Here is a 9805-nt window from a genome sequence, read left to right as displayed (position 1 = left end):
AAAAAAAAAAAAAAAAAGTGCTTCCTCCAGTCTTCCTTCAGGTGTAACACAAAAACCTCTCTCATCTGTCTGCACTGCAGCCAAAGCAGTACTAAGCCAGGAGTAGCATGAGATGATGCACTTGACAAAGACCTTGCATACAACTTCGCCCCTCCCCAGAGACCTTCATTTGTTCTTCTGCTGTATTTCATTTCCCACTCCATTAGAGAATATGCGATTTACTTTTCCACAGTGCAATGTAACCTGCCAGTAAAGTGTATTCATTGCTGGTATATATAAACTATGTGCAATCCACATTTATTCTCAAGTAGGGCTCTAACTATCCTGAAGCAAGCCAAAGTCGTAAGCTCTCTCTCCCTGAAGCTACAACTGAGCAAACTTCAAGGGTGAACGAGAGAAGGAGAATAAGGGAAGTGCTAACTCAGTAATGGTTACATGGAGACACGTTCTCATGGTTAATTCAAGCACACTCCAGTTCCTCAGAGACAAAGGAAATGTCTCTGCAAGTAACATACTCAATAGAACATCACAAGCCTGGACAAAGAAAGGGATGTTAATGCAGCAGTCTGCTTCTATTGCTCTGTCCTACTGCCTAGCTTCAGGTGGTGACATAAAACATTCACATTTTCTCTTTTACCCGCCATCTCTTCCTCTTTAGCACAACAGCAGTTTGGAGTTAAGGCTAAAAGAAATTAAGGCTCTTGAGACACCTTTGTTTCCATAAAAACAAAGGTCAGTCTGGTGTTGAAGTTTGTGGAGCTTCCTAAAAACACACTGAAAACCACTACAATTCTTCCTGCAGAACACTATTATGGAGGTATTAAGAGATTTGGGAGCCAAACACCTGCAAATTGAGATAGAAAAACATACTGGAAAGCAAACACCTTCCATCACCAGAATCTTTAATATGGGATATGAAACTCTGTTCACACACCATGAAGCATTCCTCCCTCTCCAATGCCTTCTGCACCACAGAGAAAATACAAACCATTAACTTTCACACTCCTTAACAAACAGCCAGATCTGAGAAGCATCAATGATTGCAGTTTTGTTCTAATTAGCATCAGTTGGACTAAAACTTCGAGGGTTTTCTCAAACAGTAATAGGAAATATTCTCTCAGTTCAAAAACTAGAAGCTTGCTCTTTTTTGTTTTCAGCCTTCAAAGTAGGTTGGTTCATGGAGAGTACTTGAGTAAGAGTTCAAATTACACACGGGCCAGCTGATCATCTTTATTGTACCAAAATATCTTAGTTGTCTGCCTAAACTGTTAGCAATGGCATGTATAAGAAAATTTAATAGTGAACAGGCAACTCCTGTGGAAGCTGGATCTTCCCTGATTCCTCTACAAAAACAAAAGAAAAAGGATACCTCGATGCTGAAAAGTCCTCCAGATTTGCCTCAGCCATCAAGGGTGCACTTTAAATATTAGCACAGAACACTGAAATCATAGTTTACCCACATAGTTTACCTAAAGGGACTTTCAGGTATATCTTAGAGTCTTCTCACATGAATAACACTCACATGAATTAAGAAGCTCTTTCCTAAAAGAACAGTGACCACAGCTTTCAGTAAGTTCAAAAGAAAAGTTCAAAAGCTGTAAACTGTGTATGCAAACACACAACCCGTTTCAGACAAGCTGCTTACTGCAGGGAGAAGAGAAAGATCAAGTAAAAACACGCATTACATTCTATCCTAAAGATGGTAGTAGATCCCTGCAAAGATATATTCAGTTACCTTCTGTTATGCATCTCTTGTCCCAGCTGTAGAGATCTCCTTTCTTCAGGTTGTTTCCTTTGGAAACTAACACTTTCCATTGGGGTATTCCCAATGATGCACACGTACATAGCAAAGATCCGACATAGTGGTCTACAACCTTTCCAGCCCACAGAAAGAATGCTACCAGAAAGAACAAGCTGAATACAACGTCGCAGATTTTCATTTCATTTCATTCATTTCATTCTCAGTTGTAAAGCCTATTACTATTTTTCCTCAAGCTGTAAAGAGAGGTTACCATTTATGCTCTGCATTATCTGCCTTGGTGACTATTCAAAGAAGGGTTACCTCATACTTCCCACTTTGTAGAAGCTAGAACATAACTGATTTCTGAGCAGAAACTCACCTGCCCACACGACAAAGATGGTTATTTTTCATATTTGACAGACTAAAATACAGATATGCTCATTTTTAATTCATCTTTACACTTGAACTGTGTCACATTCTGTAACAGATTTTCCTGCAAACAAGGAAATTAACAGAAGTTATTTGACCTTTGGGCACATCAGAAGTGTGTAGACAAATATACGGTTGAGCGATCTGATGCCAATTTACAGCAACAAGGGAAGTAGAGATTTCTCATTTAATTACTTTCTTTTCTGCCTGTACGTCTCACACAGATGCTGGGGTTAATCAACCTTACTTGCATTATTCGCATACTCCCCCCACAGCCATTCTTGAAACTTAACTAAACTTAACAGTGACATTTCACCAACACAAAGCTGCTCTGTACTATGAAAGTTTACTTGCTCTATTTCGCACACCCTTAAACAATGAGCTAATTATGTGACTATTAGAAAGGAGGTATATTTGAAAAATCTGAAAGATAAGGCTGAGAAATACTTCAGCTACCTAATCCAAGTAGGAATCAACAGAGACATTACCAGAGATTGAAGTTCCAAAAAAGAAAATCCTGAAACAAACAAAGAATTCAACTATAGTAACTAACCAAGATCAGGTGGTTGCTCTTAGATTAAAAAAAAAAAGAGAGAAAAAAAAAGGAAGAATAAGCATAGTCCATACTGTCTCTATCCTTAAAACACAAGCAAACTATTAATCTGGAATCACTAAACCTGTCAATTTTGTACCAAGAGTCCCATTCCATTTAACTGCTTCCATGTTTCTTTTCACATTTATTACAATGTCTGTCAATCTTCTAATTCTTCTGCTTTTAAAAAAAAATCAAACAACTTTGTTTTCTTAAGGGAAAAGAAAACCAGAGAATCGCTAGGGTGGGTGAAGACCTTAAAGATCATCAAGTCCAACCACAACCTGACCATACTACCCTAACCCTAACAACCCTCTGCTAAATCATGTTCCTGAGCATCACATCCAAACACATTCAGGGACTCTCAACCACCTCCCTGGGGAGCCTATTCCAGTACTTAACAACCCTTTCAGTAAAGAAGTTTTTCCTGATATCCAACCTAAATCTCCCCTGGTTCAACTTGAGGCCATTTCCCCTGATCCTGTCACCTGTCACCAGTGAGAAGAGACCAGCCCCGCTCTCGCTGTAAGCACCTTTCAGGTATTGGAAGAGAGCAATAAGGTCCCCCCTCAGCCTCCTTTTCCCCAGACTAAACTAAACAAACCCAGTTCCTTCAGTCACACACTAGTGATGTTTGTCAGTAAGAGGATGGGTTTGGATTATGGATAACTTTTTTTTTTTTAACCATTTTAACAAGTCACAGTTTACAAGAGAAATGTAACTGAATCTCTAATCCAACATCAGACACACAGATGCAAAAAGACTGTAAAGGAAGAAAAAACACATACACAGTCTCTTTCTAGTTATAAACGATTGGATGCCTGTAAGAAGGTAGGCAAAAATCACATTATGCTTGCCACTGTATTTACTTGGGTACCTAGGTGGAAATAAGCCAACAAAAATTAATAGCAGCTGTAGGCCTGTTTCCAGCCACAGGTAAGTATCAGTGTTCTTGGCATATAACTGCAACTGCATGGCAATGTTTGTCCCATACCATCTAGCATCAGGCTCACCAATAAAAGCTGGGGTAAAGAAGGAGGAGTGATGGCATTTATCTTCCCAGTTAACACATGATGAACCTTGCTTGCCTGAACGTGGCTGAACACCTGCCTGCTGATGGCAAGCATGAATTAACTCACTGTTCTGCTTTGCTTGGTTTTTCAGTAACCTTCTTCATGAGTTCTCACACGCCTACCTTCCTGATTCTGTCCTCCATTCCACCTGGGGAGTGTAAGCAAGTGACTTTGTGGTACTGAGCTGCCCCTGGGTTAACTCACAATACAATGGGATACTAAGGTGTCCTAAGAAGGGAAGATGGACAGCATTATTTTCCTACAATTACCATAACCCAGTAGGGAGGAGAAAAACATAAGCTAAGATCTGCCTATTCTAGCTTTTAGAAGTCCAGTAACTGCAGTGTACACTGCTGTTACATAAAATAAGAAATCTTATTATTCATTCTGCTTTCTTCCTGCTGATTTGATAATGTGCACTGAAATAGCTGGGGTTAAATTACCTTGACAAAACAAAAGCCCTTGCTGCATAAGCTGTGAACCTGGTCAAGCCTCCATGTCAGTCAGGTTCTGTATGAAGAGGAAATGGACTAAAAACTTCATGACTGCAACTTAGACATCTGGGGACCTCATTTACAACTGCGGCAGCAGAAAGTGAAAAGATTTTAAGAGCAGAACTTGTTGGCTTCTTTCTCCAGCATATACATTTTAAAATCATTACTATCATACAATGGTTTGGGTTGAAAAGGACCACAATAATCATCTAGTTTCAACCCCCCTGCTTAGTGCAGGGTTGTCAAGCACTAAACCAGGCTGAACTATGAGAGGAACTGTCCATTTTCAGCAGTTCTTCCATCGGTGAAGAAGCAGACAATAGTTATACCATCACTGCCATTACTTGGTGTCTATGTTCCCACTCAGATCTTGAACTTTATGTCCACAGCTATGAGTCGATTCAATTTTGGAGTCATTAATGCACTCCAACATTGAATAACTGATACTTTCCATCATAACCCCACAACAAGCTGACTCAGCAAGTAGAATTTTTGACCCCCTATATCAGCAAGCTGATTAATATAAAGGCAAATAAGAATGATCCACTAGTGATTAAGTTATTTTGTCACCTTTCAGACAGCATAATTACTCCTACAAGCTCACTGCTTTTATATGCATTCTCCTGGTTCAGTATTTAAGTGTCAAGTTATTTAGTCATGCCCTCTAAGAATGTAACAAATGAGAGAACAACTATTTTATTTAAAAGCTATTCAAGGCACTATGTCCACATTACAATTTTCTGAATAACAAAAGCACTCCTATATAGCTCACTCCCAACTTGCCACTGTTTTTTACTCTAAAAAAAATAAACGCCCAAAAGTTTACAAGGACTCTCTCAAATTTTAATCAGCATTTACTCCAATACAGGATACTTCTCAACTTGAGTATGTAGCTCTCTGGGACTGAACAACGCACACATTCACAGAATGGCCCAGATTGGAAGGGACCTCAAGGATCGTGAATCTCCAAACCCCCCTGCCACATGCAGGGCCACCAACCTCCCCATTTAATACTAGACCAGGCTGCCCAGGGCCCCATCCAACCTGACCTTGAACACCTCCAGGGACGGGGCATCCACAACCTCCCTGGGCAGCCTCTTCCAGCACCTCATCACTCTCATAGTACAGAACTTCCCCCTGATGTCCAACCTAAATCTTCTCTCTCTCAACTTCAAACCATTTCCCCTTGTCCTGCTGTTATCTACCCTTACAAAGAGTTGATTCTCCTCCTGTTTGTAGGCTCCCTTTAGGTACTGAAAGGCTGCAATGAGGTCACCCCGCAGCCTTCTTTTCTCTGGGCTGAACAAGCCCAGCTCCTTCAGCCTGTCTTTGAAGGGGAGGTGCTCCAGCCCCCGATCATCTTCGTGGCTCTCCTCTGGACCTTCTCTAACAGCTGTCTTTCTTGTACTGGGGGCTCCAGACCTGGACACAGTACTCCAGATGGGGCCTCTCAAGAGCAGAGTAGAGGGGGACAATCACCTCCCTGTCCCCGCTGGCCACTGTTTTTCCCTGCCTCCTCAACAATTTGGATAGGAAATTCATTCCTTTGGGAAGAAATCTAAAGAGATACGTTAGCAGATATACTACTTAAAATGTATGTTTCTGCTTAAAAAATAAAAAGGGGTGGGGGTGAAATGATAGAGCAGAACATTCAACTAGTAATTCTTTCCTGAAGAGATGGCATTGCTACACCCCTGTGTTCCCTATGCTTTCTTAAGAAGTGTCATCTCTGAAATGGTTTTATTCAAGGCTGATATATGTAGCAGAAAATGAACTGGAACACAAACAGCTTCTAATGCGCCTTGTGCTGAGCCCTCTGCCAGCATCACCTGCAGATACACTGAAGGCCTTAGTCAAAAGGCTACATTATCACAAGGTATATGGGCAATCTAAGATCTTACACAACTGCTGTGCTATAAATTATCTGCAGTTGATCTCTTTTCTGCATGCACCAGTATTTGATTTCACAGAAAGCTAATTTTAGCTATTGACTGAGTACAGAAAAGCCTATTACATGTTACGCTTTTTAACTAATGGAGAATGTTAAAACGTTGGTAAAACTTTGGTACAATGTTAGCTGAGGCTTTTGAGACAAGCATCCCAATATTCAAAAATGCCAGAATTAAATATATTTAAGAAACTCAAGAAGCTACGAAAGCCAGGCATTCATTGCACCTGAAACCTTCTGCCGGAATCATTTGAAGATACCAAATCCTTCTACAGCTTTCTCCAGAGCCTTACACGCAGAAGGTGTTTTCAGTACAACTGTCTTGGAATAAGCAAGATCAAGGGCACACCATTGGACTCCCTTAGAAGGCAAATCAAGTGAATACACATTACCTGATCGTGGAATTAAGGTGGGAAAAGACGACTAAGGCCATCTCATCCAACAGCCAGCCCTTCCCCCACCATGCCAACTAACCACATCCCTCATCCTGCAAATGTTCCCAAATTAACAAGCATCTTTACAGAATGCCTGGCATTTTTCAAAGGGGCTATTAAATCACACTAACGTTCTGCAACAATTAACGACAGTACATAGACTAAAAAATAAAAATAAAAAATGAGGAGGACAAGCGTAGGAGCAGAAAAGGCTGATAAGAGACCTGGAGCAATGTGCTGGGCTTGTTTAGCTTGGAGAAGAGAAGGCTCCAGGGAGACCTCGTTGTGGCCTTCCAGTACTTGAAGGAACCATATAAACAAGGGGAGCAATGGCTGTTTACAAGGGTGGATGATAGTGATAGGACAAGGGGAAATGGTTTTAAACTGAAACAGAGAAGGTTCAGGTTAGATATTAGGAGGAAGTTTTTCACACAGAGGGTGGTGACGCACTGGAACAGGTTGCCCAAGGAGGTTGTGGATGCCCCATCCCTGGAGGCATTCAAGGCCAGGCTGGATGTGGCTCTGGGCAGCCTGGTCTGGTGATTGGTGACCCTGCACATAGCGGGGGGGGGTTGAAACTAGATGATCATTGTGGTCCTTTTCAACCCAGGCCATTCTATGATTCTATGAATCCTTTTGACATGCAATTGCACAGCTTGCTGCAAAACATGGCACACAATAGCAGAAAAAGACAGTGAAGTCCTGCTGCAATTCACACTTAGCCATGTCAAAGACAAAAGTAGGAAAAGGGAATAACACCTCTTACTGAGTGCTAGAAAACCTGCTTGGTGTCTAACTTCAGTAATGACCTCCAGCAGGATATGACATAACACTTCCAACCCTACAGATATTGAAGGGAAAACAACTGAGAATCACCCTGTCCATCCATATTCTGAATGCTGATAGCGTCTCAAAACTGAAAGTAGTATTTCCTTCTTATGGATTAATATGGTTGCTTAGGATCACAGCCATGGTTGTTTTAGGGAAAACCTGACCAAATAAAAGTTTACAATATACAGATATGCTTTAGAAAAAACAGAACTACTACAAATAAGGAAATATTATCTTTAAATAGCAATGAAAGAAGAAAACACCAAACACATTAATGTTTAAGAACTTATGCATACAGTGCAATAGAGAATTGACAGCGTATTAATATCAGTTGTTCCAAGTTGATCTTTTTAAAGTCACCTTATTATACTTTCCCATTTCTCTAAGTGTACATGCATCCAAAACACTTTGGTTTTCCTTAAAATTAATTTCAATTCAAATGTGTATGTATGTAGTCATGTAACCCTGAAAATCACCAGTCACACTAACATACTAATATATTAAACACACTGAAGAACTTTATTACACATGGAATATTAAACGCATTGAAATGAGTGCACGAAGGCATTTTTTAAACAGAAATAATTCCTTGATATCTATACTGATATCAATTTCATTTATTTTCTTCTGGCATTTGAGGTGATAAATTAACTGATAAAACGCTTATCACTGAGCTGCCTCACACTGCTTTTAGTTGGAGACGAGAGAACTTATTGCCAGCAGGAACAGTCTACATATTCAAAATTGTTTCTGCATTCTCTGTATACATAAACAGTCATATTATTTGCACGTGGTGTACTCATGGCATTTCCAGCTGTTCTTTGGGCCTTAATGTTTTGCTCCGATTCACAACAGCTTTCAGTGCAGCCTGCTATTTGGCCACTGAGCATTATCTTCCAAAAACACAACTGAATACAAAAACGCAACCTCCCTGTCATTAAAAGGTGTAAGAAATAAGCACAGCTTTTCCTTGGCAGCCAAAAAACCAAACAACTCCTTAGCCTTCATTCATTCCTCAGCAGCAAAGTCCATTTTAAACCTTTAAGTGCAATTTAGCTAATTGAGCAGTATCATAATGTGGCTTTAAAATAACTCTTACGAATTCTTCATATACTTTAATCAAATCATATACAGATTTTAAAAACTCAGAAGCAAAAAATTGTAACTGTTAAGACAAAAATCTAGTGCTTGCTGTAAAGGCAGCTGGTGAAAATACTGCAGATCTCTTCAATATTTATCTCCACATTTTATATAAACTTTTAGGTTTTCTAGAAGCATTCGAGTGTTAAGTGCTTCCACGAAAATCCAGCTGAAGAGTGACCTACTTATAATCTTTGCTTTCACATGGGTTTTCAATATCCACTTTTCAACAAGAACTCTTGCTCTGGACTATGAAAATAATGTTTGAGTCACTTGCATATAGCTTAGAAATCATAGAACGGTTTGAGTTGGAAGGGACTTTTAAACTCCAACCCCCTGCTACAGACAGGAACACCTCTCTGGCCTTGAAAGCTTCCAGGGAAGGGGCATCCACAACATCTCTGGGCAACATGTTCCAGTGTCTCACCACCCTCACAGTAAAGAAGTTCTTCCTAACATCTAGTCTAAATCTACCCTCTTCCTGCTCAAATCCTTTTTCCCCCATCCTGTCAATGCATTCCCTTCTAAAAAGTCCCTCCCCAGCTTTCCTGTAGGCCCCCTTCAAGTACTGGAAGGCTCCTATAAGGTCCCCCCCGGAGCCTTCTCTTCACCAGACTGAACAGCCCCAGCTCTCTCAGCCTGTCCTCATAGTAGAAGTGCTCCAGACCTCTGTTCATCTTCATGGTCTCCTCTGGACCTGCCCCTACAGCTCCATGCCCTTCTTGTGTTGAGGGCTCCAGATCTGGATGCAGTACGCCAGGTAGGGTCTCACGAGATCAAAGTAGAGGGGCAGAATTACTTCCCTTGACCTTCTGGTCACATTTCTCCTGTTGCAACCTAAGATACGGTTGGTCTTCTGGGCTGCAAGTGCACATTGCCAGCTCATGTTGATTGTTTCATCCACTGACACTCCCAAAATCCTTCTCCCTAGGGCTGCTCTCAAGCCATTCTCCACCCAATCTGTATCTGTGTGTGGGATTGCCCAAATCCAAGTGCAGGACCTTGTAGAACTTTATGAGGTTGGCATGGGCTCACCTTCCAAACCTGTCCAGGTCCCTCTGTCAATCAACAATCAACCAACCTCCCCATTTAATACGAGACCAGGCTGCCCAGGGCCCCATCC

This window comes from Meleagris gallopavo, chromosome 1, assembly GCF_000146605.3.
Source record: "Meleagris gallopavo isolate NT-WF06-2002-E0010 breed Aviagen turkey brand Nicholas breeding stock chromosome 1, Turkey_5.1, whole genome shotgun sequence".
In the NCBI taxonomy this organism is placed as follows: domain Eukaryota; kingdom Metazoa; phylum Chordata; class Aves; order Galliformes; family Phasianidae; genus Meleagris; species Meleagris gallopavo.
The sequence above is the reverse complement of the archived record's forward strand: the minus strand, read 5'-3'. Positions refer to the sequence as shown.